General features: G+C 41.0%; 1 long non-coding RNA gene across 1 annotated transcript; it reads left to right on the top strand.

The window, feature by feature from the left end:
- Nucleotides 1-13,872: 13,872 nt before the first annotated feature.
- On the top strand, nt 13,873-17,150 carry LOC143690305 (uncharacterized). The gene is made up of 3 exons (XR_013179126.1): nt 13,873-14,252; nt 15,566-15,648; nt 16,774-17,150. It is a non-coding gene; the product is annotated as an uncharacterized LOC143690305 (long non-coding RNA).
- The last annotated feature ends 243 nt before the right edge of the window (nt 17,151-17,393 follow it).

The raw sequence follows: 17,393 nt of genomic DNA, 5'->3' as shown, positions 1-17,393 counted from the left end.
CATGTAGCCGAGCACAACCACACACATACATACACCCCCACGCACACCCCACGTACTATCTGGGACCCCAAATTGTCTTCCAGAGATCACTTCTGCCCTTCTTGCTTTAGTAATAGCACATTTATCTGGGTCCATGGCTGCCCCAAATAAAGACTACATTTCTGGACTTCCATTCCATCTAGATGAGGCCCGGGAGGTAGACATGAGAGGCGGGCGCAGCCGGCCTGGGCACCGGGAAGACCGCAGGCCTGCCTTTGCTCCTTCCTGCTCGTGGGAATGTGGTCTTCACCTTGAACCACAAAGTGACTCTGAGTACGAGGCTCCATGAGGCAGAAACAAGAAAGAAGACCCTTGTGTCCCTGACACCCTGAAGCGCCATAAGAGTCCTGGGCCCTGTGAGAAAGAAATTCCCATCTTAAGCCGCGGCTAGTTTGGAGTTTCAGCCATTCCCAGTTAAAGTTAAATCTAGTCCTTTCTCAATCTCTCTCCCTTCCCCCTCCCCCCTCTCCTATGACTCTGTTCTCTTGTTTCTCTCCGACTCTTTCATAATATGTACAACGCACAACACAACTCTCTCCATCACAGACTTTGTGCTTCCCTTTGTTTCTGGCTGATGTACTAAGGGTATCTTTCTCCCACATATTTTTCTAATGTTTCTTATCCCTAATTTAAACAATCACTTCAAATGTCACTTCCTGCCCGAAGCTTTCCTCCAATCCCTGACCACCTCCTTTATATTTTCAGCGCAGTCTCTGCCAACTTTAGTAACTCACAGTGGAATCTTTGATTGACGCGCCTGCTCAACACAGCCACAGCTTCTTAAGGGCAGCAATTGATGCTTTTTGATTTGGTATCCCCAGGGTCTGACCTGTACCTGGTCATTCAGCACATGTTGAAGGAGGTAGGCAGGTATTATAATAAAAGAGATATTATTATCTCCATTTTATAGATGGAGAAACTGAGGCCACAAAAGCTAACAGTCATTCAAATTGTGTTTTCCTAATTCACTCAAATTGCAAAATGATTTCAGGGACTTTGAATATATCTTTTTTTTCCCCCAGTCTATACTTGTTGACAGATAGACCCAGTCTTAAAGGACGAATTCACAGAGACCTGCTACGTTGGTTTCCTCTAGGGCCCAAATTCACGTTGCACAGTCTGATAGATGAGCTAAGGTTCCCACCGAGTTGAAGGGGGTGACCTCAGGCTCCCTAATATTAAATCACTTTCAAATTTCTTCCTCATCCTCATTCCTCTCTTAGTTGAGCAATCTGGGACAAATTTTTAGGAGGGGGTTGGTGGTTACTAGACAACTTTTATGCAACCGTAGCATTTAACATAGATTTTAACTTTCCTTGTATAGCTAGAGCTTAGTGATCCAATCCATAAATATATTTCAGTGACCTACGAATTCTTTCACTACATGACGAACTGAAAATAAGATGATAACCTAACAACAAATTCAAGAAAGACATCTGCAACATTGTATGGAAACTGAAAGAACCTGAGAGGACGGGTTCATATGAGCAAGTTTTGGAGAAGAGGCCAACCTCCTTTCATCTTGTTCTCACTCAGAGAATGACCTGGCCACAAAAGCGTCAAAGTGTCCAGGTGTCTGACAGAGTCTTTGGGACCTACTGAACTGCCCTGACTCTGCCATGTACCCGTCCATCCATCCTTCCCCCCAACGTGTGCGCTTCCTACATCGTGCTGGGAACCATTTTAAGCAAATGGGACTATGTCGTACCCTCTGCTCACAAGGAATGGCTCCACATTTCCCTTTGGGTGAAACCTGAAGTCCTTCCTGCAGCTCCCTGGGCCCACTGAGATCTGGTTTCTCTTACCCACACTCCCCTCAGCTTGTTCCACCCCAGCGTCAGGCACCTCAAACACCCCAGCCCACTCCCGCGTCAGGGCTTGTGCATTTGCCATTCCTCTACCCGGGGACCCCCTTCCCCCCCGGTCCGCATCCTGCTCCCACCTTCTGTCTTTCATCAACAGTCATCTCTTCAGAGAGACTCCAACCGCGGGTCCCATCACACTCCCTCTACTGAACCTGCTTTATTTTTCTTCACAGCAGACACCACCATCAACCATTATATTAAACATCTATTTGTTCTAAATTAATTTTACTTATTATTTTCTATCTGTTATTTATCTTAACTGCTGGAACGTAAGCTCCTTGCAGGAAGGGGCCCAGGCTGAGACTGTGCCTGGCGTGCAGTAGACACTCCATGAGTGCTGACTGATAAAGGAAACTTCCCTGACCAGTTCTGTCTTAAGCCTTGTATGGGGCTAGAAAGATGGACGCTGCCCCAGCTCTCACAATGCTGATATTTTAGCTGGAAAAAAAGCTGCAGCTATTTTTCAAAACATTCTAGGGAAAAAAAAAATCATTTTGCCTCCTAAAGGTTACCTACCAACTTTAGAGGAACTATAAATCTTGCATTTTATTTGGTCTATTGCGTAAAGATTGAAAGAGCAAGACCATGGCCTTTGAGAACATGATTTCAGCTTTTCTGTTGGTTCTGTTTCCTCTTTACAATTTCAGCTATCATTGCACTAGGCAGAGACAACAGAGTTGTCGGGTGCCTTCTCTCCCGGTTAATATAAAGAAATTGGAGTAATTTTCGCTTCTAGTTTTAGAGGTATTTGACTAATAAAGTAATATTTTCAGTTAAATAATTGAGTATCTAAAAAACATATACAAAAAGCATAAACTAGTTTAAAATGTGAGGATAACTCAAGAAATTTTCTACAATAACAGATATAACGAAGCCTTGTTGAGTACTTTGTGTTCCAAGAACTACGAAAATAAATGCATTTACTATATCACAATAATCTGAGGAGTTACCTTCTTTTTTACTTTTTAAAAAAAATTTATTTATTAATTAAAAAAATTTAATGAATGAACTAAAACATCAACGTATATAATCAGTAATTCACAATATCATCACTTAGTTGCATATTCATCATTTCTTAGAATATTTGCATCAATTCAGAAACAGAAATAAAAAGACAACAGAAAAAGAAATAAAACAAAGACAGAAGAAAAAAAAAAGATTATACATACCATACCGCTTACCCCTCGCTCTCATTAGCATTTCATACTAAATTTATTTTAACATTTGTTCCCCCTATTATTTATTTTTATTCCATATGTTCTACTCATCTGTCGACAAGGTAGATAAAAGGAGCATCAGACACAAGGTTTTCACAATCACACAGTCACATTGTGACAGCTATATCATTATACAATCATTGAGGAGTTATCTTTCTTCGGAGGAGGAAACTTAAAACAGATTAATCACGTGCCTGATGTCAAGTTATTCAAGGAGCAGAGGCAGGAACGATCCATGGTCTGTGCTTTGGAGCACCTCTAACTTGGCATCCTCACCTGTGAGCATTTCCCACTTAAGGTTGCATCTTGGTTTCCCTTCCTTTTCAGGAGTCTCAAAACCTATTTCCTACTTCCTGTTCAAATATTTATTAACACTTTGGTGGCTGGATGATTCTGGGAACTTTCTGCTCTTCTGGGCTCTACATGGCATGTACCTGGCATGGCTGCTCTCCTGGAGTGACTGCTTTGGGCTCTTAGATGTTACATGACATGGCTTTTCCCCCCAAGAGCCTTGATGGAATGAGGAATCTGTCTGCAGGTCTCTTCCAGCCTGATGCCAACCACACAGAGAGAATTGAACATGAAAGTAAGATACTTAGAGTGGTTTGATCTCAGTTTCAGCAACCAGATATTTCCCTATTGGTAAGAATTGCCCAGTGATGTAGGAGGGGGGTGTCCACACACAGCTCTCCTTACCCGCAGCCCCTGCCCTGGTTCTAATGCTGCCGCTGTAGAAGACAGATGGAACCACGGCTCTCCTGTGGCTGTTCACTAGTCACATGCACAGCTCTGCATGCACAGTTCGTGATGGAGAATATAGAATGGCTGGCAACCTTGATTGCTTTGGCCAAAAATTGTTTATTGGGTAGCTAGGCATGTTTTAAAAGACAACACAACAAACAATTGCACTACTATACGTGGCAGTGCTCCTTCTCCCCCCGTGCTTGAGGGGAAGACCCTCAGAGAAGAGACAAGCAGAACTTTACAGCTTACACATTCAGTAGAGGACCTTCTATTCATCAATTGCAGAAATGAAACTCACTTATTCCTTGAGTGCTCAGGTCAACATCATGTCCCTATCCCATTCTCTTTTTTTTTTTTTACCACCAGGCACATGGAAAGCACACTGAGCAACAATTAAACCACCAGAAGAGGAAAATTACAGCTCAAGTTTGGAAAAAAATTACAGTGGACCACAAATACTAAAAAGGAAATTGATATTGTGATATATATTGATTACAGTTGGATGAAATTCATATTTATAGTTCTTTTCAAAAAATAAAAAATGTTCCCAAAAGATAAATTCTTCAAATATGTATGTCAAAAACACAATTCAATTATTTACTTAAGATTGAATTAAGCTATCAGGAATCTGATCACTCATCTGTTCCAGGGCTGTGGCGTGTTCTATGTGTCATGTATCTATCTATGTAGTGTATGAAGTACTATCTGTGTAGTCCATGTATCTACCATGGGATGTTCTGGCAGGAAGGACTCACTAGAGGTGGTCTAATCTAGGCTCTCCGCTTTTAGGATGAGGAATATTTAAACCACTCGTCCAATTGGTGGCTACCTATTGCTGATCCTATTTTAAAGTTCTGCAGGGTGGTAAACTCCAACATTTTTCCTATTTCCTGTTCAAATATTTATTAACACTGTTGTTGCTCGATGATTCTACAGGGTTATCTTGAGGATAAAGGAAAGGTGATTCATCAGATTTCTGATGTGCAACAATGACAAAATTGTAGTGGGATAGATGGAAAAAAAAGGAGAGGAGAATGAGAAGACCAGAAAGGGTTGGAAATTTTAAAGGATAGGTCAGACCCAGTGTTTGTACTAAGAAAGGAATAAAAAATATACCAGACTGGGGAGTAAGAAAGGGGTCAGCAGAAGTAAATGAATCCCATAATTTAAGGACTCAGAGTATGAATCCTATATTTAACTCAGTTGATAAGGACGCTGAGCAATCAAGAAGACATGGGAGAGGAAGAGCTCTGTTCCAATTATCTATTGTTGTGTTACAAAACACCCAAAACTTGGCTTAAAACAACAAGCATTTTATTACATCATATAGTTGGTAAACCAGGAATTCAGGCAGTGTTCACCTTGGTGAGCCTACAGTGGGAACTTAATAATGTTCAGCTGGCAGATGAGCTGGTCTAGAGGCTCCAAGAAGGATTCAGTCACCTGTTTGGCTCTATGGCACGGGATGAGTGGAAGCAGGGGCTTAGTTGAGCCTGTCAATCAGATCATCTATGCATGGCCTCTCCGGCATGGCACTCTCAAGGGAGCTGGATTTCCATGAAGGCTAATTATTCTCAGAGTGGTCTGAGTGGCATGGGAGGAGGTGAAAGTCATGCTGTGACTTCCAAAGTCCCACAATGTCACTTCCTCTATATTCTCCTGGTCAAGCAAGCCACTACAACTAGCCCAGATTCAAAAGGAGAAGAATTAGACTCCTTTCCTTAATGGAAGTAGCAAAGATTCTGTGGCCACATTTAATCTACCACAGTCTATAATAATCTTGCCAGGCAAGTTTTTTGGGAAATAATTTGATAAAAAGCAATCCTGATCAGGATTTAGAACTAAAATAACAATGGCTATGGCTATGCTTGTGTCCAAGATGAATTATGAATAAGCTAATGCACTTGTATAAGAGATGCTCTTCATAATCTTGAATCATGATCCTAGGGCTCACCCAGAGTGAAAGAGAATGAGTGAGGGTGAACCATGAGCTGGTGCTCTGCAGTTCAATAAATGTTTATTGAGTGCTTCCTAGTGTGGGTCCATGGTAGATATGGGGGACTTCCAACAGGTAAATGGTCCCTGTTCCTAAAGAATTTACAGTCTGGTAGAGAGACTGGAGATGTAAACATACAGGGAGAATTTATGCAATTTTAGAAGTTCAGAAGACTTACTGAGATGGGTGTGATTAATGCTGCCTGTTAAGGCCCAGAGGAAATGTCTCAGTGTCCTTGACTGCTCAAGCCAATACCATGCAATTGGTTGGCTTAAACAATGGGAATGTATTAGGTCATAGTTTTGAGCCTAAGAGAAAGTTCAAATCAAAGCATCATCAAGATCAATGACATCATCCAGATGACTGGTGTTGTGGGGTTGGCTGACGGTGGTCCTTAGTTCTGGGCTCCTCTGTCACCTGGCCATGAACATGGGAGCCTGCCCTGGCCTCTCCCTCCTCTTCTGGATTCCACTGACCTTCAGCTTTTTGCTTCCCATGACTTTCTCTTTCTCTGTCTCAATCTCATTCTGTCTATAAAGGACTCCAGTAATGGATGAAGACCTGATTGTGTCAGGCCACACCTTAACTGAAGTAACCTCATCAAAAGGTCCTACTTACAAGGTGTTCAAGCCCACAGGAATGGATTAAGTCTAAGATCATGCTTTTCTGTGTGGTAGCTCCAACCACCACAGCACACTTCATGGAGAGATGACAACAAAGCAGGTCTTTCAGGGAAGAGAAGGAGCTTGTCAAGTGACAAAGCAAACAGAATATGCAAAGGCAGATGAGAATGAAAAACCACAGTATTGTGTGTATGTATTTGTGCAGTGAAAGTAGTTAAACACATTGAGAAGGGAGTGGAAGCAAATAAAATTGGAGGAAGGTAGAAGGTATATAAATATATATACAGTATTCCATGTACTTGATTCTGAAAGTTATGAGAAGTCACTGTAGGATCTTAAGCAGCGATCTAAAATGATCAAGTTTATGATCAGGAAGATCCCTCTGGCCCATGGAAGAAGTTGAGTGCCTGACCTGACCAGGTCAACTCTTGAAGTAACCAGAAAGCTAAAGATACTCTGCCAGCTATTCAGATATCTGTCCATAGAGCGAATGGAAGTTTTTCTTGCTTCAATTTGAATCCATTTATTCTTGTTGGATTCCTCTTAGAATAATTTCTGTTGATGTATTAAGTTGTATTTCTGTCTTCTATTTTTCCCTGGATTAAGAAGCCTTTCCTTCTTCATAGGCTGAGACCATACTTTATAGCCCTGTTACCTTGTCCCAGGACTATCTACGTGATCTGAGCTGCAGATATTACAAGTTTAAGATCCCCTGGTCCAGCAAGGTCTCAGAGATCAGACACGGAGAAAGCTTGGCTCTGGCATCAAGCAGGTTGAAATGCTTGCTCTTCCTAGTACAGAATTTATTTCAGTTTGACATTCTTTATGTTGTTGTTCCCTTCTACCATGTTATAAATCCTTCTGGGCTGGAAACTACGTCCAAATCCTTCAGTATCTAAGCTGCGCAGCAGCGAGCCTATGAAATGAGGCCATCACGAGCCAGTTTCACATTTGAAGTATGTTCTTATTCGAGCAAGGTTACTTTTCAGGATTAGAGGAGGACCATGTGCATATAAAATGTAGTTTTAAATGTATAAGTAAGAAAGTTTTTATGGATGAATATGGAAGGTTTGAGTGAAATTGGGACAGGGAGGCATGTAGAATTTTCTTCATTTATTAAAAAAAAATCTCTGAAAATATCAAGATTAAGTCTATTTTCAGGCAACATCAAATAAGTTTCGAGAGCATTCAATAGTCCACTTACAAAAGAGTTCTTAATTCTAATTTTCTTTCATCATCATCAAATTATTATATGTATTCTTCAGATTAGCCACAGTAAGAGAAATAAAAGCAATACATTCAGTGTGGGCAGACTGAGTAAGCAGGTACTAATCTGTAATGCACAAACCTTCACTAGGAGGCGGGAGGGCAGCAGCCACTTGGCTGCTCTAACGTGAGAGTTACCTGAGAAAGCACATGTGCCACCAACTGGAATGACATCATCGTGCTGGACACTTTCCTGTTTGAAATACCCTGTACCTGACCCCTTAAAGGCACCCTTTATTATGTGACCAAAGCTGCACTTGCAGTCAAGTACAGCAGAGGATTCCCAAGAGAAAATTTACTTTATTTTTAATCAGGAGACGCTCATATGGCCTGGCTCATGGCTTGTGCTGTGAGCACCCCACACCCCTTTCTACACAAGCAGGGATTTTTACCAGGATAGTTTCTTTCTAGCAAAGACATATTTTACGTAATACCTATTGTGCTGTGCATGTCTAACACTTTTCCTGAACATCCTATTCTTATAGTTCATTCAAATGCATCCAAAGAGAGTAAAAACAACATTTTGATATTTAAGCAAAAAAAGAAAAATTAAATTAAAAGAAAGGAAGGCGTTGATTCCAACCATTAGAACAGAGGATATCAAGTCTGGCTTGATATCAAGAATCACCCAGGGAGCTTTTAAAGAATACCATGGTCCTTGTCGCACCTACTGCTATTTTTCTAAACGTAACCCAGGAGATTCTAGTGTGCAGCCAGGCTTGAGAATCACAGCCCCAGAAGATTCTTTGGCGGTATATGAGTTATAGAGAGAGAAGTCTGAACAATATTATTTGAGAAACGTCTTCTTCATGGCTTGTTTTATTTGAGACTCTTAAATACCATGCAAGACATGACCTAAGATATTTCCCCTGCATCAATTTAAACTTCAATTAACTTTAACAACTGTAAGAGGCCATCGTGAGCATGGCACAACTACCTGCTATAACTTTATGTGAAATGGAGAAACACTCACCTCCAGCAGAGTAAGATTCATGAGGAAGCTAATGAGTTAAGTTTCAGAGCTTCTTATTTACAGACTTTCTCCAGGGCCACTGAAGGAGCCCTGGCACTGTGCTGACATGTTCATATATTTTTATATAATCTGCAAAAATAATATCGTTTATCGTTGTCTCTTTCCCCTCTGGCTTTCCAATGTGCCTGATAGCAATGGGAATCCGGCAAAGAAGTTGAGTTGAGGATACATTTAGTCTGGGTCTAATAGAATACATTTATGTGGCTTGCTGTCATTTTGTATCTACCTAAGTTATTGCTAGCTGTCCTTGTGTAGGGATGGCTTGCAGAAATATTCCCACTGCCCGCTGCGCTGACTCACCCAGGGTAATGACATGAAATTGCAGGGCCAACCAAAAACTTCTGATGGCACTGAAGAAAACTGGTTTCTGAATGTTGTCATTTCCAAGAGAACTCATGATTAGTCACTGCACGTGAAAACGAAATGACCTGAAATCTTATAGCTTATCTGTAAAAGAAATCTAACAGAAGCCTTCTCAAATTCAACAATCACCCTAAAAACTCTATGATATTACCAGTAACACATTTAAAAGATGAGGAATATTTCAAATCTTTCAGTAACAAATGCAATCAGCCAAGTTGGAGAAAAGACAGGGGATTATCTTTTTAGTGTCTCCAGAGAACATAATTTTACAAAATTGTTGTCAGATGAATAATCAAAGATTGCAACCCCAAAAAGCATGTGGGGGGAGGGGGCGAGGGTGTAAGTATTGTAGGTATGTGCCAGGATATTATTTTTAATTAAATTATATTTTGGATTTTACAGTGTTTGTGTCTTTGGCTTTTAAAGAAACTTACTCTGTTGTGATTTCTTTTCTCATGATGAATAAACATCCACTTACAGATCTATGATTACATTTGCAATTGAGTCATCTTTTTCTCAATATCATATCAGCTCCAACCCCTCTTGGATCTAACCCTGTTCCAGAAAACTTGCCAATGTTAACCCATAATGACTTGACCTAGAAACCAGCCATATGGTTAACATTTCACTTCCTCCCAAAATTAAAGCACTTGGTTTCTAAAGAAAAGAAAACAAAGAATGGGGGATAGATGCTGATGGCAGTGGGCAGACAGGCGTGTGTGAACAGAAATTAAAGCAAGGATTCTCTGGTCTGAAATGATAAGGGCTACACTATCACAATAATGTCTAATATATTATATATATATACAGAGTGTTGTGCAGTTTCAAAAAAAAATCATATTGCAGTTGCATCATGCATGCATTGGACCCACTGCAGACCCAGCTATACCATCTAGGCAAAATACATTGCAAAGGGAGAAATTAGCAATTACCAGTCCATATGCATCAGCCCCCAGGGGAGCTCAATGTGGTAGACTCAGATTTGCTGCTCCTTTGTTCTTCCTTACCCCGGGCCTTTGTTCCTTCACTGAGTATGAGTCTAGTGTTGAAAGACATTTTTTTCATATAATATGGACCCTAGACAGAAATCAAATTCTTCCTATGGCAACACAGAAGGGAATTTCATCCATACTCAACTTTTGCCCCTCATGCTCACTTTTCAACCTGAAATTTTCAGGGATATTAAAAAGTTGAAAGAATGGGACAATGAAACCCCATTTATCCAGTACCTACAGCAAGCATTCGCATTTCACCATATTTGCTTCACCTATCTATAGTTAAATCTATATTTATAGGACACTGTTACAAAGCTGTAACAGTTCACCCCTTCAAAATGCAGCCCCTGAAATAAGGACAGGCTCTTATACAACCAAAATGCTGTTTCTATCATGATTTATAAAAATAACAGTAATTTCTTAATAGGACCCAAACAATCCACACTCACTTTTTCCCAGTTGTCTCTAGTATAACTTCAGAGCTGTTTTTTTTTATTTTCAAACTAAGATCTAATCACGTTTCATACATTGCATTTGGTTGGCATGTCCCTTTACTCTTTTTTTTCTCTCTTTCATGACATTGACTGTTTAAGAGACCAGGCCTGATGTTTTATAGAATATCCCATATCTTCAATTTATCTGATTGTTTCTTCTCACTAATTAATTTGTTCCACCATTCCCTGACTTTCTTTTACCCAAGAGATTAGATCTATAGGCTTGATTAGATGTGAAAATATTTTATAGGTGACTCTAAGTACTGATTTTAGAATATAATCTCATAAAATGCAACTTTGCCAAAGCATCTTAATTGAGCCTCACTAGAGCTATAGAACTTAGGAAATGAGGACTGTCTCTCTTTATGGATACAGATGCTAAGACTGGGGGTGACTAAATAACTTGCCTAGGGTCACTCAGCAATGAAACAAATCAAGAGCACAAAGAAGAAGCACGATGTGGCTCCAGGCTGTTATCAGTCTCAGGCAGTTAAGATGGGTGCCTTCTTGAACCTTGAGAGATAACGTACTAGAAGAAACAGAAATCAATATTTTTTCATTCAGACATAATAATTCAGGTGGAAAATAAAATTGAATTCAAGGAATGGATTCATAAACAGTAGTCTAAAAGATAAGGGTACCACATTCTCATGGGATGGTGTGTCAAGGTACATTCCAGGTCATCCGAACTTGGTGGAGCCAGAACCCTGAGAGGCAGCCCTGACAGCTCATCCGCTCTTATCTCCTCATCCAAGTCTGGTTGATTCTGCATCCCAAAATAGATCTGAAGTCAGTGCTCTCTTCTCCATTGCCACTGCCACCGCCCTCATCTGAACTGCCATCCTGTCATACCCAACACAGCAGCCCCTCTCAGGTCTCTCCTTCCACTCTCGGTTCCCTTCAACTACAGAAGAACAGTTTTGATAAAGCAAACGATGACATAACATCTGATCCTTTTATCTCTCCCCCAGCTTACTCGAGTTTAAATCCCTTAGATGGTCTCCCATGGTGCACATCATAAAGGCCAAAAGTGTTAAATATGACTGACAAGGTTCCACATGATCCGACCCACCCCTCTCTCTCCCAGTGTAACTTATCTGTCTCCAACTCAAGTGACTGGCCTTCCTTCATTTCTTTGGAAAAAAACTCTACCATGTTCTACATTGACTTAGGACAATTGTTTAAACCATTCCCTCTATGTGAGAAGCTTTCCCTTCACCCCCAACACACAGCTGTCCTGCACCTAACCTCTAGCCTAGCTGCTTTCTACCGTGCTTTCATTTCTCTACTCAACGTCTCTTCCTCTAGGAAAATTTTCTGACTTTGCAGACCTATCTGGATCCTTTCCCCATGTGATCCCCTGTCATCATAGCTGTACTTGACCTGCACAGGTCTTACCATCATTTGAAATTTTCTATTTAGCTGTGTTATTAGCCTTGCCAGACTGAAAGCTCCGTGAGGAATGTGGACTGTGTAATTGCAACCACAGACTTAGCCCCTAGAAGGGGCTCACAAACTTGCTATTGCAAAAATGCTGTTCTTAAAAAAAACAGAGGAGAATAACAACACTAAATGCTTAAGGTTGGCCATAAAAAGCAGTAAAGTATACAAAAGACTGGGCTGTAGCCTGGGCAGGACACAGCCACTCTGGAACCCTTCTGTATATACTTGTAGGACAAGCACAATAGAAGGAAGGGGCCAAGAGCTAAGCAAGTACCCTTGAGCACCCTAAAAACCTTCAAAACTTCAAAGACTATTCTAAAATTTCACAACTACTTTATGGGAAAATTAAAATAAATGGTTGAGAGTAAGCTCCCTTCATCTCCCACCCTTTCCTGTCTCAAATCTATTTGCCAGCTCACCCATCTTTACCTCCCACCCTGGAGGATAGAGAATCTCCCTTTTGTTTAAAGACAAGGACTCCTCCTGAGTATTTCAACCATCTCCATCTCCCATATTTTCTTTCCCAATTACCCTCTGTTCTGGTTTGCTAAAGCTGCTGGAATACAATATACCAGAAATGGAATAGCTTTTATAAAGGGAATTTATTAAGTTGCAAGTTTACAGATCTAAGGCCATTCAAACGTCCAAACTAAGACATCCAAAGAAGATTTCTTGATTCAAGAAAGGCCAGTGGGTCTGGAACACCTTTGTCAGATGTGAAGACATATGGCAACATCTGCCAACTTTCTCTCCAGGCCTCTGGTTTCAAAGGATTTCTGTGAGGACATTTTCCTTCTGCATCTCCAAAGGTCTCTGGCTCTGAAGCTTTCTCCAAAATAGTACCCTCTTAAAGGACTCCAGTAAGTGACCCCACCTTGAATAGTGGCAACACATCTCCATGGAAACCACCCACGATTGGGTGGGTCACATCTCCATGGAAACAACTTTAAAAAAAAGATCCCACCCAGCACTATTGAAACAGGATTATAGAACATGGCTTTTCTGGGGTACACAACAGTTTCAAACCGACACACCCTCCTTTCCTTATATCCTGTGTCTTATTCTCTCTTGGTTCTGCTTCTAACAGAACCTCTCTTTCCCTTGTGTGCCTCATTCTCAACTCAAACTTATTAAAAAAATGGTATTACTTGGTGTTATGGTTCCTGTGTGCCATGGCCAGATGATGGTGCCCAGTTGTCTGATTAAGCAAGCAATGGCCTAACTGTTACTTCAAGTACCTTTTGTGGCTGGTTAATAAACCAGAAAGTTGGTTTAGTAAATCATCAGCACATGTTGATTGCATCATTGGCATGCAACCAGAACCTTTGGAGATGAGGAAGGAATATGCCCCTGAGAAAGCTTCATGAAACATGAAGCCTGGAGGGAAGGCCATTCCATTTCTGGTAAATGCATTCTGGAAGCTAGCAAACTAGAATTTCACAGCAAATGAAATATGGGAATGGGCACATGCTCATGGAATTCTCTGGTCTTACCATGTTCTCCATCATCCAGAGGCAACTGGGTTGATCGAATGGTGGAATGGCCTTTTGAAAACTCAATTACAGTGCCAACTAGGTGGCAATACCTTGTAGGGCTGGGGTAATGTCCTCCAGGAAGCTGTGTATGCTTTGAATCAATGTCCATCCTATGGTGCTATTTCTCCCATAGCCAGGATTCATGTGTCCAGAAATCAAGGGGAGGGGGGGAGAATGGGAGTGGCATCATCAGAGAGGTCACTATTACTCTTTTGTGATTTACTAGAAAAGTTTCTGCTTCCTGTCCCTGCAATCTTAAGTTCTGCTGGTCCACAGGTCTTAGTTCTGAAAGGAGGAGTCCTCCTACAAGGAGACACAACAATGATTCCATTGAACTGGAAGATCAAACTTCCACCTGGCCACTTTGGGCTTCTCATGCCTCTGAACCAATGGGCAAAGAAGGGGACTTCTTTACTGGCTGGGTTGATTGATCCTAACTATCAAGGTGGAACAGGACTGTAACTACACAATGGAGGTAAAGAAAAGTTTGGCTGGAATACAGGAGATCCCCTAGGATGTCTCTTAGTACTGCCATGCCCTGTGATTATATAGTCAATGGAAAAGTACAACAACCCAATCCAGACAGGACTACCAATGGCCCAGGAACTTCAGAAATGAAGGTTTGGGTCACCACACCAGGTAATGAACCACAGCAAGCTGGAGTGCTTGCTGAGGGTAAAGGGAACATGGAATGGGTAGGAGAGGAAGTCAGTGATAAATATGTACTACGACCACCAGTTACAGAAACGAGGACTATAATGATAAGAATATTTATTACTGGCTTTGTTGTATGTTTGTATTTGCACTTGAAGCAAATATCTTTATTTTCTTCTCTATCTTATCCCCTTATCATATGACATAAGTTGTATTGTTCTTGCTGAAGTATTTAGGTTATAGAATATCAAGTTTAAGAGTGAATGTTACCCAAGGACTTGTACCCTATTCTGAAGAGATATAGGGTGTTTCTGGTTGAACATAGGACAGTTGAGTATTGTTAGGCAAAAAATATGTCTCTTACTGCATTCTATTTAGAGATTAAATATGGTTTAAGGTGATGTGTAGAGCTGCCAAGTTGACAAGGGGTAAAGCGTGATGGTTGGGTTCATGCGCCACCTTGGCCAGAAGATGGTGCCCAGTTGTCTGGTCAAGCAAGCACTGGCCTAACCATTACAGCAAGGACATTTAGCATCTGGTTAATAAGCCAAATGGCTCTTTTACTAAATTATCAGCATACACTGATTGCATCCATGGCCAATTACATCTGCAGTTGGCCAAGGGGAGTGTCCTTCCACAATTAGTGACATTTAATCTAATCAGTCAAAAACTTTAAAGGAGAAGTCAGAAGAGAGAATCTCTCTATGTGCTTCAGTCAGCCAGCCTCTCCTGGGGGATTCATTGAAGATCCTCACTGGAGTTGCTGGCTCGTGGCCTGCCCTGTGCAATTTGGACTCATGCATTCCCACAGCTGCGTGATACAGTTTTATAAAATCTCATATTTCAGATATCTGCTGTTGTTTCTGTTTCCCTAAAGAACCCAAACTATACATTGGGTATGAAAACTACTTTTCTTACTCTCTTCCACTACTATCACCTGTATGATAATTCCTCATACAAATTGCCGTGTCTCCAGAAGTTTTGACTGTAGCTCACCTCCTGAATGATCTCAGAAGCATTTTGAAATCATCACGCCCCAAACAGAATTCACCTCCTGCCCCTACATCCTGGTTCTCCTTTGATTTTCCTCGTCTTGGATCTCTGTACCCAAGTCACATAGCAGCATCTCTCTGATAACTGTTTAGCATGCACTAGTCACTCAAACAGAACTGGGTGGAAGTAATTTCAGGTGCGGAGTTGAATGGGAATATGGAGAAACCTAGGATTTGCTGAGCATCAACTGTGCACCAGGCACTGCCTAGGTGATTTCCATGGATGATCTCATTCAATTCGCACAGCAGTGTTGAAGCTGTAATTGCCGCCATTCTATATATGAAGAAGCCAATGTTCAGAGAAGGTTCAGGCTAACACCACGAAGCCGGTAAGTCGTAGAGCATAATTTTAATTCAGTCTGTCTGCTATTCGGCTGTCATCTATTTATAAACTGAAACCTTGTGCCTCCACCTGCATGGTGCCCATGCTCTCTCCATCCCTTGCCCACATGGTCCCAAGACATGCATCTCTTTGCAGTTTGGAAAGGCAGTAGCAGTTTCATCTTATTTGGTCTCAAGGATCAGCACGTGAGCTATAAAACAGAAAGCTCCTTTGAAAGATAAAAATTGGAAGGCTTCCTGACCTGCTCGGGGAGCTGCTGGGAACGTCTCGGCACGTTCTATTGCACCAGCAAATGGGGCCAGAGTGTGCTTGCCACAATTTCAATCCCTTCATCAGTTCATTCTGCAACTTGGGATAAGTAAGCAAGAAAATGAGGCAGACCTCTGGCCCCACACCAGAGAAATGAGAGGAGAAGGAGAGAAAAACATACAAGTTTCCATTTAAAGAGTCCCATCCATGACCTTCTATCTTTTTCAAATTATTATTAATGGTTTCTAATTTGAAAATTATCAAGCTCACAGCCAAGGTTCAAGAGGAAAGATGTATCACATACCTATTTCAAGACTTTTGCATGTTTGAGAGAATATTTTTTTGTTTATATGCCTTTGGTTTTATTGCTTGGTAAATGCAAACCTAGTCCACACACTTACACTTCCTAATGGCTTCCCTAATTTTTTTTTCACTGTTCAGCATGAATTTAAACTTTCTTATGTGAGATAGCCTACACGTCACCCAAGTTTTTAAATAGATTGCTTCAAGGGAGAAGTTTCCTAAGTATCCAGGCCATTTCCCCATTTGCCCCATTTTGGTCACCTTAAGAGTAGGCATCATAATAGCACCTTATTGATAAAGTGGTTTTCAGAACTATAAGAATTAGTAAATCTGACTATTAATAAGCCAAATGGCTCTTTTATTAAATTATCAGCATACACTGATTGCATCCATGACTATTTTTCAGTTACCTTGTCTGTAAAATGAGGAGTCCTGCCCATATTATCTGCGTTTCTCCCCCCCTCCAGATTTTAAAATCAATAATGCAATGATAAAAATAGAATGAAAAAATAAAGACCTGTGACAACACTCTCCTCATTTTATTCTCCTCATTTACCAGTGTCCGCTCGAAAGGAGGCACCAGTCACGACAAATATCTAATATAAGGCTTGTCTAAATCTGCCTTGGAGGAGTGAAGGATTTACCATCTCACTGATTGGAAACATGAAAGACAGATTCATAAATTCTGCTCACATCACGACAATGCTATGTAGGGTAAAAAACAGTGCAAATGCCAGTTCTTCTCAGATTCTTCTAGGAAAAAATAAAAGAACATTTCCTTTAAAATAGCCAGGCTGGAACACAGTGTCAGCTTTCGGAAAGAGACGGTATTGGGAAAAGGCGAAAGGTAAGACATTTTAGCCACACGCTTTTGAATCCATTTGGTCATATTAAATTTAGGCAGAAATATTCTGATCTCAAAATCCCCCAAAGAATACTGGGCAGCAGAGTTTCACTCTACACTGTCCAGAGGTATTTGTCATTCATTCATTCAGAATCTTCCAGCAATTATTTGTTGAGTGACTGCTCTATTCCAGGCACTAGGTTAAGCACTTAGGATAAAGTGACAAACAAGACAGACAAGAGTCATATTCTCCAGAAGCTTAATTTCTGGTGGGGAGAGACATAAAACCTACAAGTAAGACCTTGATGCTGAAAGAGGCCAGCTGTGCCCACATT

The sequence above is a fragment of the Tamandua tetradactyla genome, chromosome 7 (assembly GCF_023851605.1).
Source record: "Tamandua tetradactyla isolate mTamTet1 chromosome 7, mTamTet1.pri, whole genome shotgun sequence".
NCBI lineage: Eukaryota > Metazoa > Chordata > Mammalia > Pilosa > Myrmecophagidae > Tamandua > Tamandua tetradactyla.
Note: the sequence above shows the minus strand (reverse complement) of the source record. Positions and strands in the feature narration are given on the sequence as shown.